This window comes from Oncorhynchus tshawytscha, linkage group LG22 (assembly GCF_018296145.1).
Source record: "Oncorhynchus tshawytscha isolate Ot180627B linkage group LG22, Otsh_v2.0, whole genome shotgun sequence".
Classification (NCBI taxonomy): domain Eukaryota; kingdom Metazoa; phylum Chordata; class Actinopteri; order Salmoniformes; family Salmonidae; genus Oncorhynchus; species Oncorhynchus tshawytscha.
The window spans coordinates 39,585,086-39,603,616 of NC_056450.1; positions in this window are offsets into that span (position 1 = coordinate 39,585,086).

Here is an 18,531-nt window from a genome sequence, read left to right on the forward strand (position 1 = left end):
GTAGGACAGTCCACAGTTGGTCTAGAGTCATCTGGGGGTAGGCTGTCATTGTTAAAAAATAATTTGTTCTTGACTGACTTGCCTAGTTAAATGTAAAAAAAAAAAAAATTAACCACTGACACTCCAACATGCACACACATTTACTCTGTTTATCATGTATCCTGATGCCTAGTCAGCTGACCCATATACATATCTACCTCGATCACTCCAGGATCCCTGGACGGTTTAAATATGGTATTGGAACTGACCCTGTACAGCTTTTCTTACTTTCTTATTTTTATTTCTCAGTGTGTTTGCTCTACCTTATGTTATGTTTAGTACTACATTGATATTGATTGCTGCATTGTTGGGTTTGGAGCTGGCAAGCAGCTGGCGCTGTCAAGCAGCTGGCTCTGTCAAGATTTCACTGTACACTGCAAGTGATATTAAAAATCAAGAAACACACACACCCACACAAACAGGATGTTCCGGACCCATAGCAATCATTAAGAAGTATAATATTCCTAGTGACACACCTATTGCTTTGCTCAGCCTAGGCAGTATTTAACACGTTCCAACTGACCAGAACTAGACCCTGACTGCCAGGCCACATTCAGCATGACACAGTGAAATGTTGAGACAGAAATATATTATGCAAAACAAACATGCTTCTCTGACATTTTAAGTAAGGAATCACATCTATTGATGATATTTCTGTCTGCAACGTTTCATAACGCTTCCCTACCGAACGTGCCTCAGGATACAAGTAATGTTGACTGTGTTTTCTGACCTCAACACTTGCCCTTGTGTCTCCGTGTATACAATTAACACAATAGTGGGCTTAGCATACTACCAAATATGGTATAGTATGAAGATAGCCTAAAACTGCTTCTCCAATAGAAATCCCTAATCACATTTGTAGGCGATGTCATGGCGATATTGGCTAGCAAAGATCGTAGGAACTGTACAGTGTACATTCCTAGGCAGAGCTCATGCGTAGAAACATGTCATCGGGTGTAATATTCATCTCAAGCCGAACCGTACATGTGTAGGCCTTCAAATGCGCTCCTTTGATATAAAGTTGTTTTTGACAAAAATGAAAATGTGTCAGTAACATGGTGAACTACTTAACCCTTGTGTGGTGTTCATGTTTTTGTTATTCACCCAATGTTCGCGGGTCTAATGGACCAACAACGTTATTTGTTTTTTAAAACAATACAGCCATATCAATTTACGAAAAAATACTTCATACTTAGAAGTTGACTTATATCAATTACAAGAAATATAGACAGCATACATGGTTAGTATTTGCCATTTACCACTGCTAGATCACATTTATCAATAAAGGTGGTATTTTCAAAAAAATATATATATAAAATTTTTATGAACAAAAATCCATTTTTTTTTATTTACATTTTTTATTTATTTCACCTTTATTTAGCCAGGTAGGCAAGTTGAGAACAAGTTCTCATTTACAACTGCGACCTGGCCAAGAATGAAGCAAAGCAGTTCGACACATACAACAACACAGAGTTACACATGGAATAAACAAAACATATAGTCAATAATACAGTTGAAGAAAATCTATATACAGTGTGTACAAATAAGGTAAGAAAAGGGAGGTAAGGCAATAAATAGGCCGCAGTGGTGAAGTAATTACAATATACCAATTAGACACTAGAGTGATTGATGTGCAGAAGATGAATGTGCAAGTAGAGATACAGGGGTGCAAAGGAGCAAGATAAATAAATACAGCATGGGGATGAGGTAGTTGGATGGGCTTTTATGTACACTATTTTATGGAAATGATAAATGAGCCAAATTGAACACAAATTAAGGCTGGTCTACACACCACATGAGGGACAGAGTTTTACTGGGTGTGTGTTGCAAATGTATTTCTTGCACTTGATCCATGTGTACTGTGTCTTCCTGTCCTTCTTGGGTCCACACACATCGCAACTCTTCTTCTTGTTGCTACCGGCTACAATCTAGAATGATTGAAACAGTTAGTTCAGGAATTTTACTAACATGTCACTCACTCACTCACTCACATATATAGTTACAGCAGGCCAAGGTAGGAGAGTCAGACACACATGCAACAACATCACTCACACTTAGTTCCGGTATTGAAGTTGTTGGTTCTGTGGTTTCTGGCGAATGGGGCACCAGCATCCTCCTCCTGATTCCTCCTTACAATGGCTGCAGAAGCTGGGGTCCTTGGGATATGTTTGCCTCCTCTTTCCAATGCCTTACCCAGCTCCTCGAGAAAGAGCTGTCTCCTCTGGAGCTTCCCTCTGTTCCAATCTGGGTTCAGCGCCATCCAGATGACAAACACGTTATACACCAAGATGTCCAAGATGTTGAAGCATATCACAAGTGGCCAGCGTAGGGTTCTTATTTTGCAGCTGTAGTCAGTCACCAGCTTGTCTAAATTGTCTACCCTTTCTTTTGTGGAATTGTAATCCATTACGATTTCTGGTTTTTGATATTCCTGGCTACAGATTCCCCAGTCTCTATTCAGCCTACTCATTTGCTATTTTCTTTGGAAAGTAGGACATTAGGGACGTGTTGGCCATGAACAAACTTAAAGGAATTGATAGGCCTGTTCCTTGTATTTTTTATATATATTTTTAACTAGCCTTTATTTAAGTAAGGAAGTCAGTTAAGAGCTCATTCTTATTTACAATGACGGCCTACCACAGCCAAACACAGACAACGCTGGGCCAATTGTGAGCTGCCCCATGGGACTCGCCATCACAGCCGGATGTGATACAGCCTGGAATCAAAGCAGGGACTGTGGTGACACCTCTTACACTGAGATGCAGTGCCTTAGACCCCTGCACCACTCGGGAGCCTCAGGAGCCCCCAATATTCAACTGCTGAGGTGGGGAGCTCTGGCTTGTTTTTTCGTACTGTTCCTACCATCGTCAACTTCCCCTTGAGGAGCTCCTGTCCCAGCTTGTGCAAAGTAAAAAAGTTATTGCATGTGATGTTGTGGCCACGGAGTCCCTGTGTCACATCCAGGACAACCTGCATCTGTTGGTCCTTCTCAGGAGCTCCTCCATCTGGCTTCCCCGTATACACTTGCAAGTTCCATGAATATAATGAAGCAGCATCACAGGCAGCCAAGATCTTGATTCCATATTTTGTGGGTTTAGACGGTATGTATTGCCTGAAGGGGCAAAGGCCCTTGGCATAAGCTGCTCATCAACAGTAACTTTGGGCACGGGGTTGTAAAACACGGGAAGGCGGTCCACCCACTTGTCACACACTAACCTGATTGCAGCTAGCTTGTCTCTCTGCACTGACCTGATTGCAGCTAGCTTGTCTCTCTGCCGCCGAGCTGGTCTGGTGTCTCGGTTATCGAAGTGGATAATCCTGGAGACATTGTTGCATGTTTCATTTTTACTTGTTTTCACCTACACACAAACACACTTTTCCACACTTTTATTACCTTCGGGTCCAGCGGACCTGAAACACACATATGTAATATAAATGTATATGTAATATATATGTACAGTGAAAATGAAAATGTGTTATTTTACATGTTCTTCACAGAAAATGAGCCAAGGCTAACGAGTGAGTCTCAGGTTGAATTTCTTTTTTCATTTTTCTGTTAGTAAACATTGAAAATGGGTCCCACAGAACCAAACACCACAAGAGGTTTAAGATATTGGCTCAAATCTAGTTTGAGCCTTTTTAGATTTTGAGAAATTTAATTTACTTGTTGAACCCCAAACCCAATAAAAATATCCTGTAAGTCTGCAGTTTTAAAGTAAAATACTTTATGCCTATTATTTCTCAGTAGTTTTTGTGAAGCATTTAATGTTGACAAGGTATCGGTCAACTTTGTCACACTTTGATAATGTGTTCAATTAATTTGTTTTACAGACATTCATATTTCAACTAAATGTAATACATTTCACACAGTATTTGAAATAAAGTGTTTGAACTAAAACAACCAATAGCGGCCTGCGTTTCAAGTTCCTGCTACTGCGCTAATATGTCTTCACTACACTCTCTCAGAGTAGAAGAAAAATATTTCTTAAAGATAAAGATATAACAGGCCATTAAATATTGATGTCGCCCTGATTTTGTATGGCACTGCAGTGAATAATTGATTGTTTTGGGGTACGTGGGAAATACGTATTTTCAGCATCCAACTGTTCCCTTTATTGGAGAACAGATTCACATGCTGCTTTGACTGTCATCCAATCTGTCGTTGTTTCACAAGTGTCCCGCCACTGAATAGAACAGAAATTATATTAGGCTATCAAATCAAATCAAATTTTACTTGTCACATACACATGGTTAGCAGATGTTAGTGCGAGTGTAGCGAAATGCTTGTGCTTCTAGTTCCGACAATGCAGTAATAACCAACAAGTAATCTAGCTAACAATTCCAAAACTACTACCTTATAGACACAAGTGTAAGGGGATAAAGAACATGTACATAAAGATATATGAATGAGTGATGGTACAGAGCGGCATAGGCAAGATACAGTAGATGGTATTGAGTGCAGTATATACATATGAGATGAGTATGTAAACAAAGTGGCATAGTTAAAGTGGCTAGTGATACATGTATTACATAAGGATGCAGTAGATGATAGAGTACACTATATACATATACATATGAGATGAATAATGTAGGGAACATTATATTAGGTAGCATTGTTTAAAGTGGCTAGTGATATATTTTACATCATTTCCCATCAATTCCCATTATTAAAGTGGCTGGAGTTGAGTCAGTGTGTTGGCAGCAGCTACTCAATGTTAGTGGTGGCTGTTTAACAGTCTGATGGCCTTGAGATAGAAGCTGTTTTTCAGTCTCTCGGTCCCAGCTTTGATGCACCTGTACTGACCTCGCCTTCTGGATGATAGCGGGGTGAACAGGCAGTGGCTCGGGTGGTTGCTGTCCTTGATGATCTTTATGACCTTCCTGTGACATCGGGTGGTGTAGGTGTCCTGGAGGGCAGGTAGTTTGCCCCCGGTGATGCGTTGTGCAGACCTCACTACCCTCTGGAGAGCCTTACGGTTGTGGGCGGAGCAGTTGCCGTACCAGGCGGTGATACAGCCCGACAGGATGCTCTCGATTGTGCATCTGTAGAAGTTTGTGAGTGCTTTTGGTGATAAGCCGAATATCTTCAGCCTCCTGAGGTTGAAGAGGCGCTGCTGCGCCTTCTTCACGATGCTGTCTGTGTGGGTGGATCAATTCAGTTTGTCTGTGATGTGTACGCCGAGGAACTTAAAACTTACTACCCTCTCCACTACTGTCCCATCGATGTGGATAGGGGGGTGTTCCCTCTGCTGTTTCCTGAAGTCCACAATCATCTCCTTAGTTTTGTTGACGTTGAGTGTGAGGTTATTTTCCTGACACCACACTCCGAGGGCCCTCACCTCCTCCCTGTAGGCCGTCTCGTCGTTGTTGGTAATCAAACCTACCACTGTTGTGTCGTCCGCAAACTTGATGATTGAGTTGGAGGCGTGCACGGCCACGCAGTCGTGGGTGAACAGGGAGTACAGGAGAGGGCTCAGAACGCACCCTTGTGGGGCCCCAGTGTTGAGGATCAGCGGGGTGGAGATGTTGTTGCCTACCCTCACCACCTGGGGGCGGCCCGTCAGGAAGTCCAGTACCCAGTTGCACAGGGCGGGGTCGAGACCCAGGGACTCGAGCTTGATGACGAGCTTGGAGGGCACTATGGTGTTAAATGCCGAGCTGTAGTCGATGAACAGCATTCTCACATAGGTATTCCTCTTGTCCAGATGGGTTAGGGCAGTGTGCAGTGTGGTTGAGATTGCATCGTCTGTCGACCTATTTGGGCGGTAAGCAAATTGGAGTGGGTCTAGGGTGTCAGGTAGGGTCGAGGTGATATGGTCCTTGGCTAGTCTCTCAAAGCACTTCATGATGACGGAAGTGAGTGCTACGGGGCGGTAGTCGTTTAGCTCAGTTACCTTAGCTTTCTTGGAAACAGGAACAATGGTGGCCCTCTTGAAGCATGTGGGAACAACAGACTGGGATAGGGATTGAATGAATATGTCCGTAAACACATTAGCCAGCTGGTCTGCGCATGCTCTGAGGGCGCGGCTGGGGATGCCGCCTGGGCCTGCAGCCTTGCGAGAGTTGACACGTTTAAATGTTTTCCTCACGTCGGCTGCAGTGAAGGAGAGTCCGCATGTTTTAGTTGCGGGCAGTGTCAGTGGCACTGTATTGTCCTCAAAGCGGGCAAAAAAGTTATTTAGTCTGCCTGGGAGCAAGACATCCTGGTCCGTGACGGTGCTGGTTTTCATTTTGTAATCCGTGATTGACTGTAGACCCTGCCACATACCTCTTGTGTCTGAGCCGTTGACTTGAGATTCTACTTTGTCTCTATACTGATGCTTAGCTTGTTTGATTGCCTTGCGGAGGGAATAGTTACACTGTTTGTATTCGGTCATGTTTCCAGTCACCTTGCCCTGATTAAAAGCAGTGGTTCGCGTTTTCAGTTTCACGCGAATGCTGCCATCAATCCACGGTTTCTGGTTTGGGAATGTTTTAATCGTTGCTATGGGAACGACATCTTCAACGCACGTTCTAATGAACTCGCACACCGAATCAGCGTATTCGTCAATGTTGTCGTCTGACGCAATACGGAACATATCCCAATCCACGTGATGGAAGCAGTCTTGGAGTGTGGAATCAGATTGGTCGGACCATCATTGAACAGACCTCAGCGCGGGAGCTTCTTGTTTTAGTTTCTGTCTGTAGGCAGGGATCAACAAAATGGAGTCGTGGTCAGCTTTTCCGAAAGGAGGGCGGGGCAGGGCCTTTTATGCGTCGCGGAAGTTGGAATAGCAATGATCCAAGGTTTTTTAACCCTGGTTGCGCAATTGATATGCTGATAAAATTTAGGGAGTCTTGTTTTCAGATTAGCCTTGTTAAAATCCCCAGCTACAATGAATGCAGCTTCCGGATATATGGATTCCAGTTTGCAAAGAGTCAAATAAAGTTCGTTCAGAGCCATCGATGTGTCTGCTTGGGGGGGAATATACACGGCTGTGATTATAATCGAAGAGAATTCCCTTGGTAGATAATGCGGTCTACATTTGATTGTGAGGAATTCTAAATCAGGTGAACAGAAGGACTTGAGTTCCTGTATGTTGTTTTGGCCACACCACGTCACGTTAACCATAAAGCATACACCCCCGCCCCTCTTCTTACCAGAAAGATGTTTGTTTCTGTCCGCGCGATGCATGGAGAAACCAGCTGGCTGTACCGTCTCCGATAGCGTCTCTCCAGTGAGCCATGTTTCCGTGAAGCAAAGAACGTTACAGTCTCTGATGTCCCTCTGGAATGCTACCAGAGGCTATGACATGTATCATATTGTATCTCTATGGCCTTTGCTTATATGTTTGCTGGACCCCAGGAAGAGTAGCTACTGCCTTGGCAGGAACTAATGGGGATCATTAATAAACCCCAGGAAGAGTATCTGCTGCCTTGGCATGAACTATTGACGATCCTTAATAAACCCCAGGAAGAGTAGCTGCTGCCTTGTCAGGAACTAATGGGGATCCTTAATAAACCCCAGGAAGAGTAGCTGCTGCCTTGGCAGGAACTATTGACGATTCTTAATAAACCCCAGGAAGAGTAGCTGCTGCCTTGGCAGGAACTATTGACGATCCTTAATAAACCCCAGGAAGAGTAGCTGCTGCCTTGGCAGGAACTATTGAGGAGACATAATGAATTGAATTTGTTCAACTCCTGCGTCCTCTGTCTTCCATCATCTCTCGCCTCCTTTTGAAAAAGGTCAAGGTGGCGAGGAGCGGGAACGTGGACGAAAAAGCACTAATATGAAATGAGAGTCTCCATCTCCACTCGAGCATTATCAGGCAAATCACATTTATAGGGGTGGATCCCAAAAAATGTGTAAAGTTATAAAAACAAATTAAGTTAGCTGTGCGAGACGTTTTATAGATTAAAAAAGATAAGTAACATTATTGTTTTTAAATCTGTGCATTCCTTTCTCCGCCGACAAAACAAACGCTGATTCAAAGAGGGTGTGACAGTTTTCCAAACGCTTCCACAAAGGATGAAAGGACAGGAGGACACTCTTCCGTTCACCTACTAACAAAATGACATCTCCTCAACTACTTATCGGTTTCCAGGTCCTAGAGGAGAGAGGAAGGACTTTTTTCCCAGATTAGAAAAGGCCTATGGGTTCAACAACAATTACAAGAGGCTTGAAATGTTGACTGTTGCTTATTATGAGGATCGTCAATCAGCCCATGTAAAAAAAGATTACTTTAACAGATGTTTAGATTTTTTTCCACACACACACACAACAAATACAAAGAATCACAAATGCGACCCTGTTCCCTATTGCACTACTGTTGAATAGAGCCATATGTGTTATGGTGTACACTTGGTTGGCTGATTACCTTGCTTTTTTGTGCTCTGTTGGACTTCTTCTGTTTAGCAGCTGTGAATTTGTGTGTGTGCATGTGTGGAAAAGAGTGAATATGTCAATGTGCTCTATTCAACACTTCACATTTCTCTGTCTCTCTCTCTCTCTCTGTCAGTGAGGCTATCATGTATTTTTGGTAAAGCAGTTCTAGACCAAACCGGTACTGTCCTATGGAGATGAGGTTAGGGCCCAGCAGTGTTTCCTGTGGCTGAAGCAGCAGGGGCAGAATATATACACACACACACACACACACACACACACACACACAAACACCTGGGTCAGGACACGCTCTATGCTTTATTTATGACTCCTCCGGACCAAATCAAAGGCCTTACTGAGGTAGATCAGACAAGCTCCTAAACCAATTTAGTGGTGCATTAATATCATAGCATGAATTTTCACTTCATCCTGCCCAGCTCAAGGCATATTATCCTGGTAGGATGAAGGGGTGGATGGAGGGATGTTGGATCTCCTTCAAATGGGCAGGGATGAAGGGAATTGTAAAGCAAGGAGGGATGGAGGTTGGAGCTCCTTCAAAGGGAAGACATATTGATCCGAATCATATGACAGGCCAGGGAAGTTGAAAGACAAACTTAAAAGAGAGCTCTTACCACAGGCAAGGTATTCATCCCATAATGCTGTAAGTGAGGATATAAATATTATTATTATTGTATTAGCAGCAGCATACCACCCTGCATACCACTGCTTGCTTGCTTCTGAAGCTAAGCAGGGTTGGTCCTGGTCAGTCCCTGGATAGGAGACCAGATGCTGCTGGAAGTGGTGTTGGAGGGCCAGTAGAGGGCACTCTTTCCTCTGGTATAAAAAAAATGCCATTGGGCACCCTACACTGCCCTGTGTAGGGTGCTGTCTTTCACATGGGATGTTAAACGGGTGTCCTGACTCTCTGAGGTCATTAAAGATCCCATGGCACTTATCGTAAGTGTAGGGGTGTTAACCGCGTTGTCCAGGCTAAATTCCCAATCTGGCCCTCAAACCATCACAGTCACCTAATAATCCCCAGTTTACAATTGGCTCATTCATCCCTCTCCCCTGTAACTATTCCCCAGGTTGTTGCTGTAAATGAGAATGTGTTCTCAGTCAACTTACCTGGTAAAAAATAAGAAAATTTGTATTATTTTAAAGCTGATATGTTTTGTGTGTCAGAGTGAACAAAAGCTCAGGAATCATCGCACTGTCGTGAGCAATGCCGAAGCCCAAAATAACACAACGACAATTATGTAACTGTTTAGTTTGACATGAAGAGTGAGGTGAGTACAGCCTTTTCCTTGGTGTTTAGCAACTAAAACAACAAAATGGTAGAAAAGACACAGACAAAGGTTATTTAGGTGTGCAGGTCTGAAGGCCATTGACTTTGACCTGACAGCACTACAGATCCATTGACTTTGACATGACAGCGCTACAGATCCATTGACTGACATGACATGGCGCGTTATGTTCAGAAATCAACAGGCTCGAGCGGTCACGACATCGCAGACGAAAATTCCAAATAGTATCCGTAATGTTCATAGAAACATTTCAAACGTTTTTTATAATCAATCCTCAGGTTGTTTTTACAATATATAAGTCATTAATATATAAACCGGGAATGTAGCTTCTTCAATAGGAGAGAGAGAGAAAATGGCTGCTCCAAGCTGTTGCGCATACAAAACGCTGCTGACACCCGGCTGTACAATGACGCGATGTGATCTTTCTCTCTCATTTTTCAAAATAAAGAATGTTCACACCATGGGGAAGGCATAGGAAAGGGAATCTGGTTGATATCCCTTTAAATGGAGCGAAGGCAGACTATGGAACATGGAGCTTTCAATATAGTGGCCACTTCCTGGTTTGATTTTCCTCAGGTTTTCGCCTACAATATCAGTTCTGTTGTACTAACAGACAATATTTTGACAGTTTTGGAAACTTTAGAGTGTTTTCTATCCTAATCTGACAATTATATGCATATTCTAGATTGTGGGCCTGAGAAATAGGCAGTTTAATTTGGGTACGTTTTTCATCCAAACATCAAAATTACTGCCCCCTACAATCCAAAAGGGGTAGGCAAGAGATGTTCATGGACAGACAAAAGGTCATAACCAGTTCAGAGTCCAGGAGGTACAGAGTGGCAGGCAGGCTCGAGGTCAAGGCAGGCAGAAAGGTCAGGCAGGTGGGTACGGAGTCAAGAAAACAGGCAAGGGTCAAAAACCAGGAGGACTAGCAAAAAGAGAATAGAAGCAGGAGTATGGGAAAAACACGCTGGTTGACTTGAAAAGCATACAAGACGAACTGGCACAGAGAGACAGGAAACACAGGGATATATACACCAGGGATAATAAGCGACACCTGGAGGGGGAGAAGACAGTCACAAGACAGGTGAAACAGATCAGGGTGTGACAATGAGTTTGAAGTGCAAACTGTCAGCTTCAATACATTATTTATCATTCATTTCTATTGGGCACAAAATAATCTGAAACACAAGCAAAACAAACAGCAAATGCATCCAACAAATCCGTAACGTCACAATCTTGATGTAATCATTACATGCTAGGAATATGGGACCAAATACTAAACTTTTGACTGACTACTTTAATATGCATAAAAGTGAATTTTTCCCAATAATTTTGGTCTCCTAAAATGGTTGGACTATGTCCAAAATGTTCTGTAATTTCTAAATGGTTCATAGATGACGAAACCCTAAAATTAAAGCTGACAGTCTGCACTTTAACCTCATAGTCATTGTATCGTTTCAAATCCTAAGTGAAGGAGTACAGAGCCAAAACAACAACAAAGTGTCACCAATACTGTTGGAGCTGTACATTATCTCTGTATATGTCTCACTGTATTTCTGTCCATACTGTATCTTTATATATATCTGCCTGTTTTTTGACTGCTCCAACACCTGTTTACCACGACGTCGTAATTAAAAAATAAATAATCCTGGGTAAGATATTGTTGGATTCCTGTCATTGTTGTTGAGCACCCCTCATTTTGAGCACTTTCTGTTGTTTGCCAGAGCACGACGGCCTACCTGAACTCAATTTTCTCTTGTGTTTACATGCTTTAACGCTTCAATGCTTTGAACACTGAGGAAGTAGCTGAAAACTTTATCCTGTTGAAAATCATGCTCACTGGTGGGATGATGAATAGACTGTTTTGCAACTCTTGTTCATATTTTGTAATTACTCTTCCCCTTCATAAATTAGAACAATTGGACCCATCATGGTTTTATTCTTCAGCTGCTATCACCTCTTATTGATCCTCAGTGAACTGTGGGTAATGTGAAATATGACTTTCTCTCTCTCCCTCTCTCTGTGGGAGGGAGCTATACATAATTCATGGAGAGGAAGTCATTAGGATGTGTGAAATGCATTATTCCTGCTAGGGTTGGATGTGTACGTGGAGAAAGCACAGAGGATGATTAATACACAGTGATGTGATGTATGTTCAGTACCAGTCAAAAGTTTGGACAGGAATTTTATTTATTTTTACTCCTTTTCTACATTGTAGAATAATAGTGAAGACATCAAAACTATGAATAACACATTTGGAATCATGTAGTAACTGAAAAAGTGTTCAACAAATCAAAATATATTTTATATTTGAGATTCTTCAAATAGCCACCTTTTGCCTGGATGACATCAGTGGTACCAGCAGGTTACTATCTAATACCTGTGTTGACACTAACATAGCCTTGACCTTGTGGAATGCCTGCTCCTGTGGGTCGCCCCACATCCACTCTGGCTCTTTTTTTCAACAGCTCAGTGATGGGATGTCGCACTGATGACAGAACCGGCAAGAATTTGCCCAAGTAGTTCAGCAGTCAGTGATGTTAGTTGTACTGGGCATCAGAGACGGCTTTCACTTTGCTGTCCTCCGGCTTTATCCCATCCGCTCCGATCACATGACCGAAGTACTGGATCTCCGACTTCCCAAAGTGACACTTGTCTTTGTTCAGCTTTAGTCGTGACTCTTTGATGGTCTGTAGCACTTTGCTCAGATTCCTGTTGGGTTCTTCCTTATTTGCACCGTAGACCAGTATGTCAACCATCACAACGACTGTGCCCTTATGTCCTCTCAGGAGCTTGCTCATCTCCCTCTGAAAGATTCTCTGGCACGCTGATTATTCCAGAAGCAGAATCTTACCACAGCAATAATGAAAGTTGTCAGTTCTCTGCAGTTCTGTTCAAGCGGTATCTGCTAAAAACCGCTAGATGCATCGAATGGGGTGAAGACACTCGCCCCGGATAGGTTTGGTGCTATATCCTCCAAGGTAGGTAAAATAAACCTATCCTGTTTTGGTGCTTCGTTGAGTCGTTTTAAGTCTACACATGTTCTCACTTTGCCACCAGCATCATGGGAGCACTCCGGTCTGTAGGCTTGGTTACTCCCTCGATGAGGCAATTTCTTTCCATTCTGTCCAGTTCTTCCTCCGTTTTTGGAAAGAGTGGAAAAGGAATTCTGCGTGGTGAAGTCAGAGAATAGGGGACTGCATCAGGCCTAAGCTCAATCTTGACTGGTTCAGTAGCCCTATCTCTCCAAACACATCTGTGCTGATCTCATCTGCTCTGAGGACCAAACCCATATTTCATGCAACGGTTCTGCTAAGTAGGCTATTAGCATATACTTTTCTCCTTTTCTTTTACTTGTGGCTAGGAATTTCCCCATATAATCAATCCTGCCACCTTGACTATGAACGTCAGTGTCAATGTTAACCAGCAGGCGGCGCTGTGGAAACTCTGGTAAGTGCTCTGAAACGTCACTATACGTCACTATATTCACTGGGAGCTCAACATGCCACTCTTCTTCAGAATCAGACTGCTTAGTGACTATCCTCGGGCCTGATTGGTGTCACAGTTTTGCTCCAGGTCCAGCTAACACATCTGACTCCATTAATCAACTAATCATGATCTTCCGTTTAGAGTACAATTTGATTAATCAGCTGTTTTTACTAGGGATGGAGAAAAAGTGTGAGACCAATCAGGCCCTGGAAGACTGGAGATGCCCACCCCTGTGTGGAACACTAATGTTACAGTTGAAAAAGCAGCAGGTTAAAGTGGTTAAAGTCTGTTGGATCTGTACAACAATGTTTTCTCAAAGGCTGGTTTTGATAACTTTTTTTTATTTTTAGGGTAGATAAAAGATCCAATCAAATCAAGTAGTATTTGTCATACGCACCGAATTCAACAGGTGTAGTAGACCTTACCGTGAAATGCTTACTTTACAAGCCCTAAAAAACAACAATGCAGTTTTAAGAAAAATAAACTAAAGTTCAAAAAGTAACACAATAAAATAACAATAACGAGGCTATATAGAGGGGATACCGGTACCGACTCAAAGTGCGGGGGTACAGGTTAGACGAGGTAATTGAGGTAATGGACTGAGAGTCTAATGAGGAATCTAACGATCACACAGTGACAAGACAGTTTGTTTTACCCCTGCCTTCTGTTCCCCTCCCCTGCATCTCAGCCTGTGATGAATGTAACGTTGGCCACAATGACTAATGTCTCTCTCTTACTTTACCAATGGTGTTTAGAGAGTTTTCAGACATTGTCCAATAGATGTGGAGGTTAGTAATAATAATGCAACAACAGTCTCAGCATTTCCTCTAAGCAGGTCGTTTTTTTCAAGAGTAGCAAGCACCTATAAATAATGGGGCCAATGAGATCAACATTTCAAAATGTTTTGAAACGAAAAAGGATTTTCATGCAGTTCCACATAAAAGTTAATATATGAAAATTGACTCATAACTACACCTATACAACACCATGGCATATATTTTTTAAACAGGGTTTTTGCATACATTGGCAGGTCAAATTCAAGCACTTAATAGTCATTTTCAATTACCTCAATGTTATACAATTGTATAATATATATAAATTATATATTGCCACTTTAAGAATAGTAAAAATGTTTGGCCTTGCCAATGCACTGATATTTTCTTACATTCTATAATATGTGAGAGTAATGTGGCCATTACAAAATAGATTGGATACATGCATTAATCTCACCATTTTAATCTCACTGTCACTGTTTTTATAATGAGAAAGTGACCAAAAAACAGGTTCCTTTTTTTAACTGAAGGGTTTCTTATGGAAAGCCAAGTTGAAGCCATAATTAGATGTCGCGGTCCTCGTAATAACCGAATATGGATTTACTGCAACAACCATTTACAAATGGATAAAACACTTAATCACAGATAATTATAAGGGAGTAGGAGAACTTATAAATTGGCTAAAATAATTGCAAGGACTTTTCAAGCACCATTAAAGAAATGTATTTTTCAAGGTCTATTCCAGTACTCTAAATTCATGATCAAGTATGCTACTTTAAGATCCTTGAATTGTATAACATTTGTCATCTTATTTCATTACCAGATCATATTGATAAGCCCACTAGACTATGTAATTTCATTAAATCCAGAATAATTCATAGAAATAGCATGGGTGTTGCGCAATAGTCTATCCTACACAATTGCGCACAGTGGACTCGGTGTCCAATACGAGGCACAAAAACATAGGAAAACATGAACTCATTACCAAATCAAATTTGATTGATTAGCAGATGTTATTGCAGGTGTAGAGAAATGCTTATGCTTCTTGCTCTGACAGTGCAGTAATATCTAACAAGTAATATCTAACAAATTACACAACATACTGTAAACCCAATACACACAAATCTAAGTAGGAATGAATTAAGACTATATACATATGGACGAGCGATGTCAGAGTGGAACGGACTAAGATACCATAGAATAGTATAGAATACAGTATATATATATATATATGAGATGAGTAATACATAGACTAAGATACAGTAGAATAGTATAGAATACAGTACATACATTTGAGATGAGTAATGTAAGATATGTAAACATTATTAAGTGACTAAGATACAGTAGAATAGGATAGAGTACAGTTTATACATATGAGATGAGTAATGCCAGATATGTAAACATTATTAAAGTGACTAGTGTTCCATTCCTTAAAGTGGCCAGTGATTCCTAGTCTATGCCTATAGGCAGCAGCCTCTAATGTCCTAGTGGTGGCTGTTTAACAGTCTGATGGCCTTGAGATAGAAGCTGTTTCCCAGCTTTGATGCACTTATACTGACTTCGCCTTCTGGATGATAACGTGGTGAACAGGCAGTGGCTCAGGTGGTTGATGTCCTGGATGATCTTTTTGGACTTCCTGTGACATCAGGTGCTGTCGGTGTCCTGGAGGGTGGATAGTTTGCCCCTGGTAATGCGTTGGGCAGACCGCACCACCCTCTGGAGACCTTTGCTCTTGCAGATGGTGCAGTTGCCGTACCAGGCGGTGATACAGCCCGACAGCATGCTTTCAATTGTGCATCTGTAAAAGATTGTGAGGGTCTTAGGTGAATTTATTTAGCCTCCTGAGGTTGAAGAGGCTCTGTTGTGCCTTCTTCACCACACTGTCTGTGTTGGTGGTGCATTTAATTTTATTCAGTGATGTGTAACCAAGTAACTTGAAGCTTTCCACCTTCTCCTCTGTGGTCCTGTCGGTGTAGATAGGGGAGTGCACCCTCTGCTGTTTACTGAAGTCCACAATCATCTCCTTTGTTTTGTTGAGTGAGAGGTTGTTTTCGAGGCACCACACTCCCAGAGCCCTCACCTCCTCCCTGTAGGCTGCCTTGTCATCTTTGGTAATCAAGCCTACTACTGTTGTGTCATCTGCAAACTTGATGATTGAGTTGGAGGCGTGCATGGCCACGCAGTCATGGGTGAACAGGGAGTACAGGAAGGGGCTGAGAAAGCACACTTGTGGGGCACCAGTGTTGAGGATCAGCAGAGTGGAGGTGATGTTTTCTACCTTCACCACCTGGGGGCGGCCCGTCCGGAAGTCCAGGACCCAGTTGCACAGGGCGGGGTTCAGACCCAGGGCTTGATCTTAATGATGAGCTTGGAGGGCACTATGGTGTTGAATTCTGAGCTATAGTCAATAAGCAGCATTCTTACATAGGTATTCCTCTTGTTCAGATGGGATAGGGCAGTGTGCAGAGTGATGGCGATTGCATCGTCTGTGGATCTATTGGGGCGGTAAGCATATTGAAGTGGACCTTAATGCTTTCTCTGTTAAATCTAACAAGACTCTGCTGTAAATCAAGCAGACAACAACAGAAGATCGACCTCAATTCACTAGGGGGATCCCGATTGGCGCAGCGGTCCAAGGCACTGCATCTCAGTGCTAGAAGGTATCACTATAGACCCTGGTTGATTTCCAGGCTGTATCACAACCAGCCATGATTGGGAGTCCCATAGGACGGAGCACAATTGGCCCAGCGTCATCCGGTTTAGGGTTTGGCCGGGGTAGGCTGTCATTGTAAATCGGAATTTGTTCTAAACTGACTTGTCTGGTTAAATAAAAGGGATATTATATCCAATGTGAATACAGGCACAACAGTCTTCACCAGTGTCACAAATGAGACGGCAAAGAATATCCAGAATATTTTGGTAACAACTTTTTTCCCAGCACTTGGGCTATTGTTTTATTGCATGCGTTATCACAAAAGATGTCATTCAGAAAATTATTTCCTGGATCAGATGATGATTTGTGAAAATATCACAGCGTAACTAATCAGCTGGACACCAAATGCGCAAAATTGTTAAAGAACCACTAAGTATCCAGGTAAGGTGACTATTTCGGTTAGAAGCATTCGATTGCGCAATTGCATTTATTATTTTGGATTTGTGTGCCCATAAAAACTTTTTTCACCACGTAACATAATGAGACACAAAATGTTACATATGCAAAAAACTGTTCAACAGATCCATGATTCTTACAGGGTTCAATTTCAATTTCTAATTTAACTGAATAACGCTTAATATAAAGTCACACGATTTTGGACAAATCCGTCAAGACACCAACCACGAGAAAGGGTTAACCTTTTACTGTAGTGGGGTAAATCAGGGTCACACAGTGTTTCTTGGTAGTCTTAAACAAATCTACTAGGAAACAAAAGTATACACCTCACACACATGGGCTTAAGACAAGAAGACACCTGTACCATGTCAGATATAGAGTTTAAATGTATTCCATCACAGAAGATAGGTTCCTTTCCCAGGCAGTATTGTATCTGTTGTTCATGTCTACGTTGTATTGTTCTATATGATTTGTTATATTAAACTTACCACCTGCACTTGCTTCTCCAGCGTCTACTTTACATTGTTACATTACAGCCTAAAATGTATTGAAGATTTGTTTCCCTCAGCAATCTACACGCAATACCTCATAATGACAAAGCAACATTTTAGTAAATGTATAAAAAAATAGAAACCACAATACCTTAATTATTGTAAGTATTCAGACCCTTTTCTATGAGACTCGAAATTGAGCTCAGATGCATCCTGTTTCCATGGATCATCCTTGAGATGTTTCTACCACTTGATTGGAGTCCACCTGTGGTAAATTCAATTCATTGGACATGATTTGGAAAGGTACACACGTGTCTATATAAGGTCCCACAGTTGCATGTCAGAGCAAAAACCAAGCCATGAAGTCGAAGTAATTGTCTGTAGAGCTCCGATACAGGATTGTGTCGAGGCACAGATCTGGGTACGGGTACCAAAACATTTCTGCAGCATTGAAGGTCCCCAAGAACACAGTGTCCTCCATCATTCTCAAATGAAATAAGTTTGGAACCAACAAGACTCTTCCTAGAGCTGGCCCATGGGTAAAAACTTGGGGGAGAAGTGAGGTGACCAAGAACCCGATTGTCACTCTGACAGAGTTCTAGTGTTCCTCTGTGGAGATGGGAGAACCTTCCAGAAGAGCCACCATCTCTGCAGCACTCTACCAATCAGGCCTTTATGGTAGAGTGGCTAGATGGAAGCCACGCCTCAGTAAAAGGTACATGACAGCCCGCTTGGAGTTTGTCAAAAGGTACCTAAAGACTCTCAGACCATGAGAAACCAGATTCTCTGGTCTGATGAAACCAAGATTGAACTCTTTGGCCTGAATGCCAAGCCTCAGGTCTGGAAGAAACCTGGAACCATCCCTACGGTGAAGCATGGTGGTGGTAGTATTATGCTGTAGGAATGTTTTTCAGTAGCAGGGACTGGGAGACTAGTCAGTATCGAAGCAAAGATGAAT